Source organism: Crinia signifera, chromosome 9, assembly GCF_055691185.1.
Source record: "Crinia signifera chromosome 9, ASM5569118v1, whole genome shotgun sequence".
Lineage (NCBI taxonomy): Eukaryota > Metazoa > Chordata > Amphibia > Anura > Myobatrachidae > Crinia > Crinia signifera.
Genome location: NC_139225.1, coordinates 123,858,616 through 123,878,802, shown reverse-complemented (window position 1 = coordinate 123,878,802; position 20,187 = coordinate 123,858,616).

The window sequence follows — 20,187 nt, the reverse complement described above, 5'->3', positions numbered from 1 at the left end:
GGGCCAGGCCCGCCCACTTCCGCTTTGGGGGCCAGCAACAGTTGCCAGTGCAACCCTGGACATGGCTGTGGGCTTGAGAGGGCCAGGACCCGCCCACTTCCGCTTTGGGGGCCAGCAACAGTTGCCAGGGCAACTCTGGGCATGGCTGGGGGCTTGAGAGGGCCAGGACCCACCCGCTTCCGCTTTGGGGCCAGCAACAGTTGCCAGGGCAACTCTGGGCATGGCTGGGGGCTTGAGAGGGCCAGATCCCGCCCACTTCCGCTTTGGAGGCCAGAAACAGTTGCTAGGGCAACCCTGGGCATGGCTGGGGGCTTGAGAGGGCCAGGCCCCGCCCACTTCTGCTTTGGAGGCCGGCAACAGTTGCCAGTGCAATCCTGGGCATGGCTGTGGGCTTGAGAGGGCCAGGACCCGCCCACTTCCGCTTTGGAGCCCAGCAACAGTTGCCAGGGCAATCCTGGGCATGGCTGGGGGCTGGAGAGGGCCAGGCCCCGCCCACTTCCGCTTTGGGGCCAGCAACAGTTGCCAGGGCAACCCTGGGCAGGCTGGGGGCTTGAGAGGGCCAGGATCCGCCCACTTCCGCTTTGGGGGACAGCAACAGTTGCCAGAGCAACCCTGGGCACGGCTGGGGGCTTGAGACGGCCAAGCTCCGCCCACTTCCGCTTTGGGGGCCAGCAACAGTTGCCTGGGCAACCCTGGTCATGGCTGGGGGCTTGAGAGGGCCAGGACCCGCCCACTTCCGCTTTGGGGGCCAGCAACAGTTGTCAGGGCAACCCTGGGCATGGCTGGGGGCTTGAGAGGGCCAGGCCTCCCCCTCTTTTGCTTTGGGGGCCAACAACAGTTGCCAGGGCAACCCTGGGCATGGCTGGGGGCTTGAGAGGGCAAGGCCCCGCCCAATTCCGCTTTTGGGACCAGCATCAGTTGCCAGGGCAACCCTGGGCATGGCTGTGGGCTTAAGGGTGCCAGGCCCCGCCCACTTCCGCCGCTTTGGAGGCCAGCAACAGTTGCCAGGGCAACCGTGGGTATGGCTGGGGGCTTGAGAAGGCCAGGTCCCTCCCACTTCCGCTTTGGGGGCCAGCAACAGTTGCCAAGGCAACCCTGGGTATGGCTGGGGGCTTGAGAGGGCAAGACCCCGCACACTTCCGCTTTGGAGGCCAGCAACAGTTGCCAGGGCAACCCTGGGCATGGCTGGGGGCTTGAGAGGGCCAGGCCTCGCCCACTTCCGCTTTGGGGCCAGCAACAGTTGCCAGTGCAATCCTGGGCATGGCTGTGGGCTTCAAAGGGCTAGGACCCGCCCACTTCCGCTTTGGAGCCCAGCAACAGTTGCCAGGGCTACCCTGGGCATGGCTGGGGGCTGGAGAGGGCCAGGCCCCGCCCACTTCCGCTTTGGGGGCCAGCAACAGTTCCCAGGGCAACCCTGGGCATGGCTGGGGGCTTGAGAGGGCCAGGACTTGCCCACTTCCGCTTTGGGGGCCAGCAACAGTTGCCAGGGCAACCCTTGGCATGGCTTGGGGCTTGAGAGGGCCAAATCTTGCCCACTTCCGCTTTGGGGGCCAGCAACAGTTGCCAGGGCAACCCTGGGCATGGCTGGGGGCTTGAGAGGACCAGGCCCCGCCCACTTCCGCTTTAGAGGCCAGCATCAGTTGCCAGGGCAAACCTGGGCATGGCTGGGGGCTTGAGAGGGCCAGGCTCCGCCCACTTCCGCTTTGGGGGCCCGCAACAGTTGCCAGTGCAATCCTGGGCATGGCTGTGGGCTTGCGAGGGCCAGGACTCGCCCACTTCCGCTTTGGAGCCCAGCAACAGTTGCCAGGGCAACCCAGGGCACGGCTGGGGGCTTGAGAGGGCCAGGCCCCTCCCACTTCCGCTTTGGGGGCCAGCAACAGTTGCCAGGGCAACCCTGGGCATGGCTGGGGGCTTGAGAGGGCCAGGACCCGCCCACTTCCGCTTTGGGGGCCAGCAACAGTTGCCAGGGCAACCCTTGGCATGGCTGGGGGATTGAGAGGGCAAGGCCCCGCCCACTTCCGCTTTGGTGGCAAGCAACAGTTGCCAGGGTAACCCTGGGCATGGCTGGGGGCTTGAGTGGGCCAGGACCCGCCCACTTCCACTTTGGAGCCCAGCAACAGTTGCCAGGGCAACCCAAGGCACGGCTGGGGGCTTGAGAGGGCCAGGCCCCGCCCACTTCCGCTTTGGGGGCCAGCAACAGTTGCCAGGGCAACCCTGGGCATGGCTGGGGGCTTTAGAGGACCAGGCCCCGCCCACTTCCGCTTTAGAGGCCAGCATCAGTTGCCAGGGCAACCCTGGGCATGGCTGGGGGCTTGAGAGGGCCAGGCTCCGCCCACTTCCGCTTTGGGGGCCAGCAACAGTTGCCAGTGCAACCCTGGGCATGGCTGTGGGCTTGAGAGGGCCAGGACTCGCCCACTTACGCTTTGGAGCCTAGCAACAGTTGCCAGGGCAACCCAGGGCACGGCTGGGGGCTTGAGAGGGCCAGGCCCCAACCTCTTCCGCTTTGGGGGCCAGCAACACTTGCCAGGGCTACTCTGGGCATGGCTGGGGGATTGAGAGGGCCAGACCCGCCCACTTCCGCTTTGGAGGCCAGCAACAGTTGCCAGTGTAACCCTGGGCATGGCTGGGGGCTTGAGAGGGCCAGGCCCAGCCCACTTCCGCGTTGGGGCCAGCAACAGTTGCCAGGGCAACCCTGGGCATGGCTGGGGGCTTCAGAGGGCCAGGACCCGCCCACTTCCGCTTTGGAGCCCAGCAACAGTTGCCAGGGCAACCCTGGGCACGGCTGGGGGCTTGAGAGGGCCAGACCCCGCCCACTTCCGCTTTGGGGGCCAGCAACAGTTGCCAGGGCAACCCTGGGCATGGCTAGGGGCTTGAGAGGGCCAGGACCCGCCCACTTCTGCTTTGGGGGCCAGCAACAGTTGCCAGGGCAACCCTTGTCAAGGCTGGGGGCTTGAGAGGGCAAGGCCCCGCCCACTTCCGCTTTGGGGGCCAGCAACAGTTGCCAGGGCAATCCTGGGCATGGCTGGGGGCTTGAGAGGGCCAGGACCCGCCCACTTCCGCTTTGGGGGTCAGCAACAGTTGCCAGGGCAACCCTGGGCACGGCTGGGGGCTTGAGAGGGCCAGGCCCCGCCCACTTCCGCTTTGGGGGCCAGCAACAGTTGCCAGGGCAAGTCAGGGCATTGCTGTGGGCTTGAGAGGGCCAGACCCCGCCCACTTCCGCTTTGGGTGCCAGCAACAGTTGCCAGGGCAAGTCAGGGCATTGCTGTGGGCTTGAGAGGGCCAGACCCCGCCCACTTCCGCTTTGGGGCCAGCAACAGTTGCCAGGGCAACCCTGGGCACGGCTGGGGGCTTGAGAGGGCCAGGACCGGCCCACTTCCGCTTTGGAGCCCAGCAACAGTTGCCAGGGCAACCCTGGGCACGGCTGGGGGCTTGAGAGGGCCAGGCCCCGCCCACTTCCGCTTTGGAAGCCAGCAACAGTTGCCAGGGCAACTCAGGGCATGGCTGTGGGCTTGAGAGGTCCAGACCCCGCCCACTTCCGCTTTGGAGGCCAGCAACAGTTGCCAATGCAATCCTCGGCATGGCTGAGAGCTTAAAAGGGCCAGGACCCTCCCACTTCCGCTTTGGGGGCCAGCAACAGTTGCCAGGGCAACCCTGGGCAAGGCTGGGGTCTTTAGAGGGCAAGGCCCCGCCCACTTCCGCTTTGGGGGCCAGCAACAGTTGCCAGGGCAACCCTGGGCATGGCTGGGGGCTTGAGAGGGCCAGGACCCGCCCACTTCCTCTTTAGAGGCCAGCAACAATTGGAAGTGCAACCCTGGGCATGGCTGGGGGCTTGAGAGGGCCAGGCCCCGCCCACTTCCGCTTTGGGGGCCATCAACAGTTGCTAGGGCAACCCTGGGCATGGCTGGGGGCTTGAGAGGACCAGACCCCACCCTCTTTCGCTTTGGAGGCCAGCAGCAGTTGCCAGGGCAACCCTGGGCATGGCTGGTGGCTGGAGAGGGCCAGGCCCCGCCCACTTCCGCTTCAGGGCCAGCAACAGTTGCCAGGGCAACCCTGGGCATGGCTGGGTACTTGAGAGGGCCAGGACCCGCCCACTTCCGCTTTGGAGCACAGCAACAGCTGCCAGGGCAACCCTGGGCATGGCTGGGGGCTGGAGAGGGCCAGGCCCCGCCCACTTCCGCTTTGGGGCCAGCAACAGTTGCCAGGGCAACTCTGGGCATGGCTGGGGGCTTGAGAGGGCCAGATCCCGCCCACTTCCGCTTTGGAGGCCAGAAACAGTTGCTAGGGCAAACCTGGGCATGGCTGGGGGCTTGAGAGGGCCAGGCCCCGCCCACTTCCGCTTTGGAGGCCAGCAACAGTTGCCAGTGCTCTCCTGGGCATGGCTGTGGGCTTGAGAGGGCCAGGACCCGCCCACTTCCGCTTTGGAGCCCAGCAACAGTTGCCAGGGCAATCCTGGGCATGGCTGGGGGCTGGAGAGGGCCAGGCCCCGCCCACTTCCGCTTTGGGGCCAGCAACAGTTGACAGGGCAACCCTGGGCACGACTGGGGGCTTGAGAGGGCCAGGATCCGCCCACTTCCGCTTTGGGGGCCAGCAACAGTTGCCAGGGCAACCCTGGGCATGGCTGGGGGCTTGAGAGGGCCAGGCCTCGCCCACTTCCGCTTTGGGGGCCAGCAACAGTTGCCAGGGCAACCCTGGGCATGGCTGGGGGCTTAAGAGGGCCAGGCCCCACCCAATTCCGCTTTTGGGACCAGCAACAGTTGCCAGGGCAAGCCTGGGCATGGCTGTGGGCTTAACGGCACCAGGCCCCGCCCACTTTCGCTTTGGAGGCCAGCAACAGTTGCCAGGGCAACCGTGGGTATGCCTGGGGGCTTGAGAGGGCCAGGACCCGCCCATTTCCGCTTTTGGGACCAGCAACAGTTGCCAGGGCAACCCTGGGGACGGCTGGGGGCTTGAGAGGGCCAGACCCCGCCCACTTCCGCTATGGGGGCCAGCAACAGTTGCCAGGGCAACCCTGGGCATGGCTGGGGGCTTTAGAGGGCCAGGACCCGCCCACTTCCGCTTTGGGGGCCAGCAACAGTTGCCAGGGCAACCCTTGGCATGGCTGGGGGCTTCAGAGGGCAAGGCCCCGCCCACTTCCGCTTTGGGGCCAGCAACAGTTGCCAGGGCAACCCTGGGCATGGCTGGGGGCTTGAGAGGGCCAGGACCCGCCCACTTCCGCTTTGGGGGCCAGCAACAGTTGCCAGGGCAACCCTAGGCACGGCTGGGGGCTTGAGAGGGCCAGGACCCGCCCACTTCCGCTTTGGAGCCCAGCAACAGTTGCCAGGGCAACCCTGGGCACGGCAGGGGGCTTGAGAGGGCCAGGCCCCGCCCACTTCCGCTTTGGGGGCCAGCAATTATTGCCAGGGCAAGTCAGGGCATTGCTGTGGGCTTGAGAGGGCCAGACCTCGCCCAGTTCCGCTTTGGAGGCCAGCAACAGTTGCCAGTGCAATCCTGGGCATGGGTGGAGGCTGGAGAGGGCCAGGCCCCGCCTACTTCCGCTTTGGGGCCAGCAACAGTTGCCAGGGCAACCCTGGGCACGGCTGGGGGCTTGAGAGGGCCAGGACCCGCCCACTTCCGCTTTGGAGCCCAGCAACAGTTGCCAATGCAATCCTGGGCATGGCTGGGAGCTTGAGAGGGCCAGGACCCTCCCACTACCGCTTTGGGGGCCAGCAACAGTTGCCTGGGCAACCCTGGGCACGGCAGGGGTCTTTAGAGGGCAAGGCCCTGCCCACTTCCGCTTTGGGGACCAGCAACAGTTGCCAGGGCAACCCTGGGCACGGCTGGGGGCTTGGGAGGGCCAGGCCCCGCCCACTTCCGCTTTGGGGGCCAGCAACAGTTGCCAGGGCAACTCAGGGCATGGCTGGGGGCTTGAGAGGGCCAGGACCCGCCCACTTCCTCTTTAGAGGCCAGCAACAATTGGCAGGGCAACCCTGGGCATGGCTGGGGGCTTGAGAGGGCCAGGCCCCGCCCACTTCCGCTTTGGGGGCCAGCAACAGTTGCCAGGGCAACCCTGGGCATGGCTGGGGGCTTGAGAGGGCCAGGACCCGCCCACTTCCGCTTTGGGGGCCAGCAACAGTTGCCAGGGCAACCCTGGGCATGGCTGGGGGCTTGAGAGGGCCAGGCCTCGCCCACTTCCGCTTTGGGGGCCAGCAACAGTTGCCAGGGCAACCCTTTGCATGGCTGGGGGCTTGAGAGGGCCAGGCCTCGCCCACTTCCGCTTTGGGGGCCAGCAACAGTTGCCAGGGCAACCCTGGGCATGGCTGGGGGCTTAAGAGGGCCAGGCCCCGCCCAATTCCGCTTTTATTTATTTATTATTTATTTATTAACAGTTTCTTATATAGCGCACACAGATTCCGCAGCGCTTTACAGAGCATAGTTATAATCAAAAACACATAACAAATTACAGTACAAGACAGTTTAGGACAAGCACATGGTTAATATAGATAGTTGCATCAGGGGACAGGACACTGAAGCAATCATCAGGGTGGCAGAGGTTTATATATTCTAAGAAAGGCACATGAGAAGAGTGGGACCAGCAACAGTTGCCAGGGCAAGCCTGGGCATGGCTGTGGGCTTAAGGGCGCCAGGCCTCGCCCACTTTCGCTTTGGAGGCCAGCAACAGTTGCCAGGGCAACCGTGGGTATGCCTGGGGGCTTGAGAAGGCCAGGACCCGCCCACTTCCGCTTTGGAGCCCAGCAACAGTTGCCAGGGCAACCCTGGGGATGGCTGGGGGCTTGAGAGGGCCAGACCCCGCCCACTTCCGCTATGGGGGCCAGCAACAGTTGCCAGGGCAACCCTGGGCATGGCTGGGGGCTTGAGAGGGTTAGGACCCGCCCACTTCCGCTTTGGGGGCCAGCAACAGTTGCCAGGGCAACCCTTGGCATGGCTGGGGGCTTGAGAGGGCAAGGCCCCGCCCACTTCCGCTTTGGGGCCAGCAACAGTTGCCAGGGCAACCCTGGGCACGGCTGGGGGCTTGAGAGGGCCAGGACCCGCCCACTTCCGCTTTGGAGCCCAGCAACAGTTGCCAGGGCAACCCTGGGCACGGCTGGGGGCTTGAGAGGGCCAGGCCCCGCCCACTTCCGCTTTGGGGGCCAGCAACTATTGCCAGGGCAAGTCAGGGCATTGCTGTGGGCTTGAGAGGGCCAGACCCCGCCCAGTTCCGCTTTGGAGGCCAGCAACAGTTGCCAGTGCAATCGTGGGCATGGCTGGAGGCTGGAGAGGGCCAGGCCCCGCCCACTTCCGCTTTGGGGCCAGCAACAGTTGCCAGGGCAACCCTGGGCACGGCTGGGGGCTTGAGAGGGCCAGGACCCGCCCACTTCCGCTTTGAAGCCCAGCAACAGTTGCCAGGGCAACTCAGGGCATGGCTGTGGGCTTGAGAGGGCCAAGCCCCGCCCACTTCCGCTTTGGAGGACAGCAACAGTTGCCAATGCAATCCTGGGCATGGCTGGGAGCTTGAGAGGACCAGGACCCTCCCACTTCCGCTTTGGGGGCCAGCAACAGTTGCCAGGGCAACCCTGGGCACGGCTGGGGTCTTTAGAGGTCAAGGCCCCGCCCACTTCCGCTTTGGGGACCAGCAACAGTTGCCAGGGCAACCCTGGGCATGGCTGGGGGCTTGAGAGGGCCAGGACCCGCCCACTTCCTCTTTAGAGGCCAGCAACAATTGGCAGGGCAACCCTGGGCATGGCTGGGGGCTTGAGAGGGCCAGGCCCCGCCCACTTCCGCTTTGGGGGCCAGCAACAGTTGCCAGGGCAACCCTGGGCATGGCTGGGGGCTTGAGAGGGCCAGACCCCGCCCACTTCCGCTTTGGAGGCCAGCAACAGTTGCCAGGGCAATCCTGGGCATGGTTGCTGGCTGGAGTGGGCCAGGCCCCGCCCACTTCCGCTTCGGGGCCAGCAACAGTTGCCAGGGCAACCCTGGGCATGGCTGGGGACTTGAGAGGGCCAGGACCCGCCCACTTCCGCTTTGGAGCCCAGCAACAGTTGCCAGTGCAATCCTGGGCATGGCTGTGGGCTTGAGAGGGCCAGGACCCGCCCACTTCCGCTTTGGAGCCCAGCAACAGTTGCCAGGGCAATCCTGGGCATGGCTGGGGGCTGGAGAGGGCCAGGCCCCGCCCACTTCCGCTTTGGGGCCAGCAACAGTTGCCAGGGCAACCCTGGGCACGGCTGGGGGCTTGAGAGGGCCAGGATCCGCCCACTTCCGCTTTGGGGGCCAGCAACAGTTGTCAGGGCAACCGTGGGCATGGCTGGGGGCTTGAGACGGCCAAGCCCCGCCCACTTCCGCTTTGGGGGCCAGCAACAGTTGCCAGGGCAACCCTGGGCATGGCTGGGGGCTTGAGAGGGCCAGGACCCGCCCACTTCCGCTTTGGGGGCCAGCAACAGTTGCCAGGGCAACCCTGGGCATGGCTGGGGGCTTGAGAGGGCCAGGCTTCGCCCACTTCCGCTTTGGGGGCCAGCAACAGTTGCCAGGGCAACCCAGGGCATGGCTGGGGGCTTAAGAGGGCCAGGCCCCGCCCAATTCCGCTTTTGGGACCAGCAACAGTTGCCAGGGCAAGCCTGTGCATGGCTGTGGGCTTAAGGGCGCCAGGCCCAGCCCACTTCCGCTTTGGAGGCCAGCAACAGTTGCCAGGGCAACCCTGGGCACGGCAGGGGGCTTGAGAGGGCCAGGCCCCGCCCACTTCCGCTTTGGGGGCCAGCAACTATTGCCAGGGCAAGTCAGGGCATTGCTGTGGGCTTGAGAGGGCCAGACCCCGCCCAGTTCCGCTTTGGAGGCCAGCAACAGTTGCCAGTGCAATCCTGGGCATGGGTGGAGGCTGGAGAGGGCCAGGCCCCGCCTACTTCCGCTTTGGGGCCAGCAACAGTTGCCAGGGCAACCCTGGGCACGGCTGGGGGCTTGAGAGGGCCAGGACCCGCCCACTTCCGCTTTGGAGCCCAGCAACAGTTGCCAGGGCAACCCTGGGCACGGCTGGGGGCTTGAGAGGGCAAGGCCCCGCCGACTTCCGCTTTGGGGGCCAGCAACAGTTGCCAGGGCATCTCAGGGCATGGCTGTGGGCTTGAGAGGGCCAGACCCCGCCCAGTTCCGCTTTGGAGGCCAGCAACAGTTGCCAGTGCAATCCTGGGCATGGCTGGAGGCTGGAGAGGGCCAGGCCCCGCCCACTTCCGCTTTGGGGCCAGCAACAGTTGCCAGGGCAACCCTGGGCACGGCTGGGGGCTTGAGAGGGCCAGGACCCGCCCACTTCCGCTTTGAAGCCCAGCAACAGTTGCCAGGGCAACCCTGGGCACGGCAGGGGGCTTGAGAGGGCAAGGCCCTGCCCACTTCCGCTTTGGGGGCCAGCAACAGTTGCCAGGGCAACTCAGGGCATGGCTGTGGGCTTGAGAGGGCCAGGCCCCGCCCACTTCTGCTTTGGAGGCCAGCAACAGTTGCCAATGCAATCCTGGGCATGGCTGGGAGCTTGAGAGGGCCAGGACCCTCCCACTTCCGCTTTGGGGGCCAGCAACAGTTGCCAGGGCAACCCTGGGCACGGCTGGGGTCTTTAGAGGTCAAGGCCCCGCCCACTTCTGCTTTGGGGACCAGCAACAGTTGCCAGGGCAACCCTGGGCATGGCTGGGGGCTTGAGAGGGCCAGGACCCGCCCACTTCCTCTTTAGAGGCCAGCAACAATTGGCAGGGCAACCCTGGGCATGGCTGGGGGCTTGAGAGGGCCAGGCCCCGCCCACTTCCGCTTTGGGGGCCAGCAACAGTTGCCAGGGCAACCCTGGGCATGGCTGGGGGCTTGAGAGGGCCAGACCCCGCCCACTTCCGCTTTGGAGGCCAGCAACAGTTGCCAGGGCAATCCTGGGCATGGTTGCTGGCTGGAGTGGGCCAGGCCCCGCCCACTTCCGCTTCGGGGCCAGCAACAGTTGCCAGGGCAACCCTGGGCATGGCTGGGGACTTGAGAGGGCCAGGACCCGCCCACTTCCGCTTTGGAGCCCAGCAACAGTTGCCAGTGCAATCCTGGGCATGGCTGTGGGCTTGAGAGGGCCAGGACCCGCCCACTTCCGCTTTGGAGCCCAGCAACAATTGCCAGGGCAATCCTGGGCATGGCTGGGGGCTGGAGAGGGCCAGGCCCCGCCCACTTCCGCTTTGGGGCCAGCAACAGTTGCCAGGGCAACCCTGGGCACGGCTGGGGGCTTGAGAGGGCCAGGATCCGCCCACTTCCGCTTTGGGGGCCAGCAACAGTTGTCAGGGCAACCGTGGGCATGGCTGGGGGCTTGAGACGGCCAAGCCCCGCCCACTTCCGCTTTGGGGGCCAGCAACAGTTGCCAGGGCAACCCTGGGCATGGCTGGGGGCTTGAGAGGGCCAGGACCCGCCCACTTCCGCTTTGGGGGCCAGCAACAGTTGCCAGGGCAACCCTGGGCATGGCTGGGGGCTTGAGAGGGCCAGGCCTCGCCCACTTCCGCTTTGGGGGCCAGCAACAGTTGCCAGGGCAACCCAGGGCATGGCTGGGGGCTTAAGAGGGCCAGGCCCCGCCCAATTCCGCTTTTGGGACCAGCAACAGTTGCCAGGGCAAGCCTGTGCATGGCTGTGGGCTTAAGGGCGCCAGGCCCCGCCCACTTCCGCTTTGGAGGCCAGCAACAGTTGCCAGGGCAACCCTGGGCACGGCAGGGGGCTTGAGAGGGCCAGGCCCCGCCCACTTCCGCTTTGGGGGCCAGCAACTATTGCCAGGGCAAGTCAGGGCATTGCTGTGGGCTTGAGAGGGCCAGACCCCGCCCAGTTCCGCTTTGGAGGCCAGCAACAGTTGCCAGTGCAATCCTGGGCATGGGTGGAGGCTGGAGAGGGCCAGGCCCCGCCTACTTCCGCTTTGGGGCCAGCAACAGTTGCCAGGGCAACCCTGGGCACGGCTGGGGGCTTGAGAGGGCCAGGACCCGCCCACTTCCGCTTTGGAGCCCAGCAACAGTTGCCAGGGCAACCCTGGGCACGGCTGGGGGCTTGAGAGGGCAAGGCCCCGCCGACTTCTGCTTTAGGGGCCAGCAACAGTTGCCAGGGCATCTCAGGGCATGGCTGTGGGCTTGAGAGGGCCAGACCCCGCCCACTTCCGCTTTGGAGGCCAGCAACAGTTGCCAATGCAATCCTGGGCATGGCTGGGAGCTTGAGAGGGCCAGGACCCTCCCACTTCCGCTTTGGGGGCCAGCAACAGTTGCCAGGGCAACCCTGGACACGGCAGGGGTCTTTAGAGGGCAAGGCCCTGCCCACTTCCGCTTTGGGGACCAGCAACAGTTGCCAGGGCAACCTGGGCACGGCTGGGGGCTTGGGAGGCCAGGCCCCGCCCACTTCCGCTTTGGGGGCTAGCAACAGTTGCCAGGGCAACTCAGGGCATGGCTGGGGCTTGAGAGGGCCAGGACCCGCCCACTTCCTCTTTAGAGGCCAGCAACAATTGGCAGGGCAACCCTGGGCATGGCTGGGGCTTGAGAGGGCCAGGCCCCGCCCACTTCCGCTTTGGGGGCCAGCAATAGTTGCCAGGGCAACCCTGGGCATGGCTGTGGGCTGAGAGGGCCAGACCCCGCCCACTTCCGCTTTGGAGGCCAGCAACAGTTGCCAGGGCAATCCCTGGGCATGGCTGCTGGCTGGAGAGGGCCAGGCCCTGCCCACTTCCGCTTTGGGGCCAGCAACAGTTGCCAGGGCAACCCTGGGCATGGCTGGGGACTTGAGAGGGCCAGGACCCGCCCACTTCCGCTTTGGAGCCCAGCAACAGATGCCAGTGCAATCCTGGGCATGGCTGTGGGCTTGAGATGGCCAGGGCCCGCCCACTTCCGCTTTGGAGCCCAGCAACAGTTGCCAGGGCAATCCTGGGTATGGCTGGGGGCTGGAGAGGGCCAGGCCCCGCCCATTTCCGCTTTGGGGCCAGCAACAGTTGCCAGGGCAACCCTGGACACGGCTGGGGGCTTGAGAGGGCCAGGATCCGCCCACTTCCGCTTTGGGGGAGAGCAACAGTTGTCAGGGCAACCCTGGGCATGGCTGGGTGCTTGAGACAGCCAAGCCCCGCCCACTTCCGCTTTGGGGGCCAGCAACAGTTGCCAGGGCAACCCTGGGCATGGCTGGGGCTTGAGAGGGCCAGGACCTCGCCCACTTCCGCTTTGGGGGCCAGCAACAGTCTGGGGGCTTGAGAGGGCCAGGCCTCGCCCACTTCCGCTTTGGGGGCCAGCAACAGTTGCCAGGGCAACCCTGGGCATGGCTGGGGGCTTGAGAGGGCCAGGCCTCGCCCACTTCCGCTTTGGGGGCCAGCAACAGTTGCCAGGGCAACCCTGGGCATGGCTGGGGGCTTAAGAGGGCCAGGCCCCGCCCAATTCCGCTTTTATTTATTTATTATTTATTTATTAACAGTTTCTTATATAGCGCACACAGATTCCGCAGCGCTTTACAGAGCATAGTTATAATCAAAAACACATAACAAATTACAGTACAAGACAGTTTAGGACAAGCACATGGTTAATATAGATAGTTGCATCAGGGGACAGGACACTGAAGCAATCATCAGGGTGGCAGAGGTTTATATATTCTAAAAAAGGCACATGAGAAGAGTGGGACCAGCAACAGTTGCCAGGGCAAGCCTGGGCATGGCTGTGGGCTTAAGGGCGCCAGGCCCCGCCCACTTTCGCTTTGGAGGCCAGCAACAGTTGCCAGGGCAACCGTGGGTATGCCTGGGGGCTTGAGAGGGCCAGGACCCGCCCACTTCCGCTTTGGAGCCCAGCAACAGTTGCCAGGGCAACCCTGGGGACGGCTGGGGGCTTGAGAGGGCCAGACCCCGCCCACTTCCGCTATGGGGGCCAGCAACAGTTGCCAGGGCAACCCTGGGCATGGCTGGGGGCTTGAGAGGGTTAGGACCCGCCCACTTCCGCTTTGGGGGCCAGCAACAGTTGCCAGGGCAACCCTTGGCATGGCTGGGGGCTTGAGAGGGCAAGGCCCCGCCCACTTCCGCTTTGGGGCCAGCAACAGTTGCCAGGGCAACCCTGGGCAAGGCTGGGGGCTTGAGAGGGCCAGGACCCGCCCACTTCCGCTTTGGGGCCAGCAACAGTTGCCAGGGCAACCCTGGGCACGGCTGGGGGCTTGAGAGGGCCAGGACCTGCCCACTTCCGCTTTGGAGCCCAGCAACAGTTGCCAGGGCAACCCTGGGCACGGCTGGGGGCTTGAGAGGGCCAGGCCCCGCCCACTTCCGCTTTGGGGGCCAGCAACTATTGCCAGGGCAAGTCAGGGCATTGCTGTGGGCTTGAGAGGGCCAGACCCCGCCCAGTTCCGCTTTGGAGGCCAGCAAAAGTTGCCAGTGCAATCCTGGGCATGGCTGGAGGCTGGAGAGGGCCAGGCCCCGCCCACTTCCGCTTTGGGGCCAGCAACAGTTGCCAGGGCAACCCTGGGCACGGCTGGGGGCTTGAGAGGGCCAGGACCCGCCCATTTCCGCTTTGAAGCCCAGCAACAGTTGCCAGGGCAACCCTGGGCACGGCTGGGGGCTTGAGAGGGCAAGGCCCTGCCCACTTCCGCTTTGGGGGCCAGCAACAGTTGCCAGGGCAACTCAGGGCATGGCTGTGGGCTTGAGAGGGCCAAGCCCCGCCCACTTCCGCTTTGGAAGACAGCAACAGTTGCCAATGCAATCCTGGGCATGGCTGGGAGCTTGAGAGGGCCAGGACCCTCCCACTTCCGCTTTGGGGGCCAGCAACAGTTGCTAGGGCAACCCTGGGCACGGCTGGGGTCTTTAGAGGTCAAGGCCCCGCCCACTTCCGCTTTGGGGACCAGCAACAGTTGCCAGGGCAACCCTGGGCATGGCTGGGGGCTTGAGAGGGCCAGGACCCGCCCACTTCCTCTTTAGAGGCCAGCAACAATTGGCAGGGCAACCCTGGGCATGGCTGGGGGCTTGAGAGGGCCAGGCCCCGCCCACTTCCGCTTTGGGGCCAGCAACAGTTGCCAGGGCAACCCTGGGCAAGGCTGGGGTCTTGAGAGGGCCAGGACCCGCCCACTTCCGCTTTGGGGGCCAGCAACAGTTGCCAGGGCAACCCTGGGCACGGCTTGGGGCTTGAGAGGGCCAGGACCCGCCCACTTCCGCTTTGGAGCCCAGCAACAGTTGCCAGGGCAACCCTGGGCACGGCTGGGGGCTTGAGAGGGCCAGGCCCCGCCCACTTCCGCTTTGGGGGCCAGCAACTATTGCCAGGGCAAGTCAGGGCATTGCTGTGGGCTTGAGAGGGCCAGACCCCGCCCAGTTCCGCTTTGGAGGCCAGCAACAGTTGCCAGTGCAATCCTGGGCATGGCTGGAGGCTGGAGAGGGCCAGGCCCTGCCCACTTCCGCTTTGGGGCCAGCAACAGTTGCCAGGGCAACCCTGGGCACGGCTGGGGGCTTGAGAGGGCCAGGACCCGCCCACTTCTGCTTTGAAGCCCAGCAACAGTTGCCAGGGCAACCCTGGGCACGGCTGGGGGCTTGAGAGGGCAAGGCCCTGCCCACTTCCGCTTTGGGGGCCAGCAACAGTTGCCAGGGCAACTCAGGGCATGGCTGTGGGCTTGAGAGGGCCAAGCCCCGCCCACTTCCGCTTTGGAGGACAGCAACAGTTGCCAATGCAATCCTGGGCATGGCTGGGAGCTTGAGAGGGCCAGGACCCTCCCACTTCCGCTTTGGGGGCCAGCAACAGTTGCCAGGGCAACCCTGGGCACGGCTGGGGTCTTTAGAGGTCAAGGCCCCGCCCACTTCCGCTTTGGGGACCAGCAACAGTTGCCAGGGCAACCCTGGGCATGGCTGGGGGCTTGAGAGGGCCAGGACCCGCCCACTTCCTCTTTAGAGGCCAGCAACAATTGGCAGGGCAACCCTGGGCATGGCTGGGGGCTTGAGAGGGCCAGGCCCCGCCCACTTCCGCTTTGGGGCCAGCAACAGTTGCCAGGGCAACCCTGGGCAAGGCTGGGGTCTTGAGAGGGCCAGGACCCGCCCACTTCCGCTTTGGGGGCCAGCAACAGTTGCCAGGGCAACCCTGGGCACGGCTTGGGGCTTGAGAGGGCCAGGACCCGCCCACTTCCGCTTTGGAGCCCAGCAACAGTTGCCAGGGCAACCCTGGGCACGGCTGGGGGCTTGAGAGGGCCAGGTCCCGCCCACTTCCGCTTTGGGGGCCAGCAACTATTGCCAGGGCAAGTCAGGGCATTGCTGTGGGCTTGAGAGGGCCAGACCCCGCCCAGTTCCGCTTTGGAGGCCAGCAACAGTTGCCAGTGCAATCCTGGGCATGGCTGGAGGCTGGAGAGGGCCAGGCCCCGCCCACTTCCGCTTTGGGGCCAGCAACAGTTGCCAGGGCAACCCTGGGCACGGCTGGGGGCTTGAGAGGGCCAGGACCCGCCCACTTCCGCTTTGAAGCCCAGCAACAGTTGCCAGGGCAACCCTGGGCACGGCTGGGGGCTTGAGAGGGCAAGGCCCTGCCCACTTCCGCTTTGGGGGCCAGCAACAGTTGCCAGGGCAACTCAGGGCATGGCTGTGGGCTTGAGAGGGCCAGGCCCCGCCCACTTCCGCTTTGGAGGCCAGCAACAGTTGCCAATGCAATCCTGGGCATGGCTGGGAGCTTGAGAGGGCCAGGACCCTCCCACTTCCGCTTTGGGGGCCAGCAACAGTTGCCAGGGCAACCCTGGGCACGGCTGGGGTCTTTAGAGGTCAAGGCCCCGCCCACTTCTGCTTTGGGGACCAGCAACAGTTGCCAGGGCAACCCTGGGCATGGCTGGGGGCTTGAGAGGGCCAGGACCCGCCCACTTCCTCTTTAGAGGCCAGCAACAATTGGCAGGGCAACCCTGGGCATGGCTGGGGGCTTGAGATGGCCAGGCCCCGCCCACTTCCGCTTTGGGGGCCAGCAACAGTTGCCAGGGCAACCCTGGGCATGGCTGGCGGCTTGAGAGGGCCAGACCCCGCCCACTTCCGCTTTGGAGGCCAGCAACAGTTGCCAGGGCAATCCTGGGCATGGTTGCTGGCTGGAGTGGGCCAGGCCCCGCCCACTTCCGCTTCGGGGCCAGCAATAGTTGCCAGGGCAACCCTGGGCATGGCTGGGGACTTGAGAGGGCCAGGACCCGCCCACTTCCGCTTTGGAGCCCAGCAACAGTTGCCAGTGCAATCCTGGGCATGGCTGTGGGCTTGAGAGGGCCAGGACCCGCCCACTTCCGCTTTGGAGCCCAGCAACAGTTGCCAGGGCAATCCTGGGCATGGCTGGGGGCTGGAGAGGGCCAGGCCCCGCCCACTTCCGCTTTGGGGCCAGCAACAGTTGCCAGGGCAACCCTGGGCACGGCTGGGGGCTTGAGAGGGCCAGGATCCGCCCACTTCCGCTTTGGGGGCCAGCAACAGTTGTCAGGGCAACCGTGGGCATGGCTGGGGGCTTGAGACGGCCAAGCCCCGCCCACTTCAACTTTGGGGGCCAGCAACAGTTGCCAGGGCAACCCTGGGCATGGCTGGGGGCTGAGAGGGCCAGGACCCGCCCACTTCCGCTTTGGGGGCCAGCAACAGTTGCCAGGGCAACCCTGGGCATGGCTGGGGGATTAAGAGGGCCAGGCCCCGCCCAATTCCGCTTTTGGGACCAGCAACAGTTGCCAGGGCAAGCCTGTGCATGGCTGTGGGCTTAAGGGCGCCAGGCCCCGCCCACTTCCGCTTTGGAGGCCAGCAACAGTTGCCAGGGCAACCGTGGGTATGGCTGGGGGCTTTTCAGGGCCAGGACCCGCCCACTTCCGCTTTGGGGCCAGCAACTATTGCCAGGGCAAGTCAGGGCATTGCTGTGGGCTTGAGAGGGCCAGACCCCGCCCAGTTCCGCTTTGGAGGCCAGCAACAGTTGCCAGTGCAATCCTGGGCATGGCTGGAGTCTGGAGAGGGCCAGGCCCCGCCCACTTCCGCTTTGGGGCCAGCAACAGTTGCCAGGGCAACCCTGGGCACGGCTGGGGGCTTGAGAGGGCCAGGACCCGCCCACTTCCGCTTTGAAGCCCAGCAACAGTTGCCAGGGCAACCCTGGGCACGGCTGGGGGCTTGAGAGGGCAAGGCCCTGCCCACTTCCGCTTTGGGGGCCAGCAACAGTTGCCAGGGCAACTCAGGGCATGGCTGTGGGCTTGAGAGGGCCAGGCCCCGCCCACTTCCGCTTTGGAGGCCAGCAACAGTTGCCAATGCAATCCTGGGCATGGCTGGGAGCTTGAGAGGGCCAGGACCCTCCCACTTCCGCTTTGGGGGCCAGCAACAGTTGCCAGGGCAACCCTGGGCACGGCTGGGGTCTTTAGAGGTCAAGGCCCCGCCCACTTCTGCTTTGGGGACCAGCAACAGTTGCCAGGGCAACCCTGGGCATGGCTGGGGGCTTGAGAGGGCCAGGACCCGCCCACTTCCTCTTTAGAGGCCAGCAACAATTGGCAGGGCAACCCTGGGCATGGCTGGGGGCTTGAGAGGGCCAGGCCCCGCCCACTTCCGCTTTGGGGGCCAGCAACAGTTGCCAGGGCAACCCTGGGCATGGCTGGGGGCTTGAGAGGGCCAGACCCCGCCCACTTCCGCTTTGGAGGCCAGCAACAGTTGCCAGGGCAATCCTGGGCATGGTTGCTGGCTGGAGTGGGCCAGGCCCCGCCCACTTCCGCTTCGGGGCCAGCAACAGTTGCCAGGGCAACCCTGGGCATGGCTGGGGACTTGAGAGGGCCAGGACCCGCCCACTTCCGCTTTGGAGCCCAGCAACAGTTGCCAGTGCAATCCTGGGCATGGCTGTGGGCTTGAGAGGGCAAGGACCCGCCCACTTCCGCTTTGGAGCCCAGCAACAGTTGCCAGGGCAATCCTGGGCATGGCTGGGGGCTGGAGAGGGCCAGGCCCCGCCCACTTCCGCTTTGGGGCCAGCAACAGTTGCCAGGGCAACCCTGGGCACGGCTGGGGGCTTGAGAGGGCCAGGATCCGCCCACTTCCGCTTTGGGGGCCAGCAACAGTTGTCAGGGCAACCCTGGGCATGGCTGGGGGCTTGAGACGGCCAAGCCCCGCCCACTTCCGCTTTGGGGGCCAGCAACAGTTGCCAGGGCAACCCTGGGCATGGCTGGGGGCTTGAGAGGGCCAGGCCTCGCCCACTTCCGCTTTGGGGGCCAGCAACAGTTGCCAGGGCAACCCAGGGCATGGCTGGGGGCTTAAGAGGGCCAGGCCCCGCCCAATTCCGCTTTTGGGACCAGCAGCAGTTGCCAGGGCAAGCCTGTGCATGGCTGTGGGCTTAAGGGCGCCAGGCCCCGCCCACTTCCGCTTTGGAGGCCAGCAACAGTTGCCAGGGCAACCGTGGGTATGGCTGGGGGCTTTTGAGGGCCAGGACCCGCCCACTTCCGCTTTGGGGCCAGCAACAGTTGCCAGGGCAATCCTGGGCATGGCTGGGGGCTTGAGAGGGCCAGGACCCGCCCACTTCCGCTTTGGGGGTCAGCAACAGTTGCCAGGGCAACCCTGGGCACGGCTGGGGGCTTGAGAGGGCCAGGACCCGCCCACTTTTGCTTTGGGGGCCAGCAACAGTTGCCAGGGCAAGTCAGGGCATTGCTGTGGGCTTGAGAGGGCCAGACCCCGCCCACTTCCGCTTTGGGGGCCAGCAACAGTTGCCAGGGCAAGTCAGGGCATTGCTGTGGGCTTGAGAGGGCCAGACCCCACCCACTTCCGCTTTGGGGCCAGCAACAGTTGCCAGGGCAACCCTGGGCACGGCTGGGGGCTTGAGAGGGCCAGGACCGGCCCACTTCCGCTTTGGAGCCCAGCAACAGTTGCCAGGGCAACCCTGGGCATGGCTGGGGGCTTGAGAGGGCCAGGCCCCGCCCACTTCCGCTTTGGAAGCCAGCAACAGTTGCCAGGGCAACTCAGGGCATGGCTGTGGGCTTGAGAGGTCCAGACCCCGTCCACTTCCGCTTTGGAGGCCAGCAACAGTTGCCAATGCAATCCTGGGCATGGCTGAGAGCTTAAAAGGGCCAGGACCCTCCCACTTCCGCTTTGGGGGCCAGCAACAGTTGCCAGGGCAACCCTGGGCACGGCTGGGGTCTTTAGAGGGCAAGGCCCCGCCCACTTCCGCTTTGGGGGCCAGCAACAGTTGCCAGGGCAACCCTGGGCATGGCTGGGGGCTTGAGAGGGCCAGGACCCGCCCACTTCCTCTTTAGAGGCCAGCAACAATTGGAAGTGCAACCCTGGGCATGGCTGGGGGCTTGAGAGGGCCAGGCCCCGCCCACTTCCGCTTTGGGGGCCATCAACAGTTGCTAGGGCAACCCTGGGCATGGCTGGGGGCTTGAGAGGGCCAGACCCCACCCTCTTCCGCTTTGGAGGCCAGCAACAGTTGCCAGGGCAACCCTGGGCATGGCTGGTGGCTGGAGAGGGCCAGGCCCCGCCCACTTCCGCTTCGGGGCCAGCAACAGTTGCCAGGGCAACCCTGGGCATGGCTGGGTACTTGAGAGGGCCAGGACCCGCCCACTTCCGCTTTGGAGCACAGCAACAGCTGCCAGGGCAACCCTGGGCATGGCTGGGGGCTGGAGAGGGCCAGGTCCCGCCCACTTCCGCTTTGGGGCCAGCAACAGTTGCCAGGGCAACTCTGGGCATGGCTGGGGGCTTGAGAGGGCCAGATCCCGCCCACTTCCGCTTTGGAGGCCAGAAACAGTTGCTAGGGCAACCCTGGGCATGGCTGGGGGCTTGAGAGGGCCAGGCCCCGCCCACTTCCACTTTGGAGGCCAGCAACAGTTGCAAGTGCTCTCCTGGGCATGGCTGTGGGCTTGAGAGGGCCAGGACCTGCCCACTTCCGCTTTGGAGCCCAGGAACAGTTGCCAGGGCAATCCTGGGCATGGCTGGGGGCTGGAGAGGCCAGGCCCCGCCCACTTCCGCTTTGGGGCCAGCAACAGTTGCCAGGGGCAACCCTGGGCACGGCTGGGGGCTTGAGAGGGCAAGGATCCGCCCACTTCCGCTTTGGGGGCCAGCAACAGTTGCCAGGGCAACCCTGGACATGGCTGGGGGCTTAAGAGGGCCAGGCCCCGCCCAATTCCGCTTTTGGGACCAGCAACAGTTGCCAGGGCAAGCCTGGGCATGGCTGTGGGCTTAAGGGCGCCAGGCCCCGCCCACTTTCGCTTTGAAGGCTAGCAACAGTTGCCAGGGCAACCGTGGGTATGCCTGGGGGCTTGAGAGGGCCAGGACCCGCCCACTTCCGCTTTTGGGACCAGCAACAG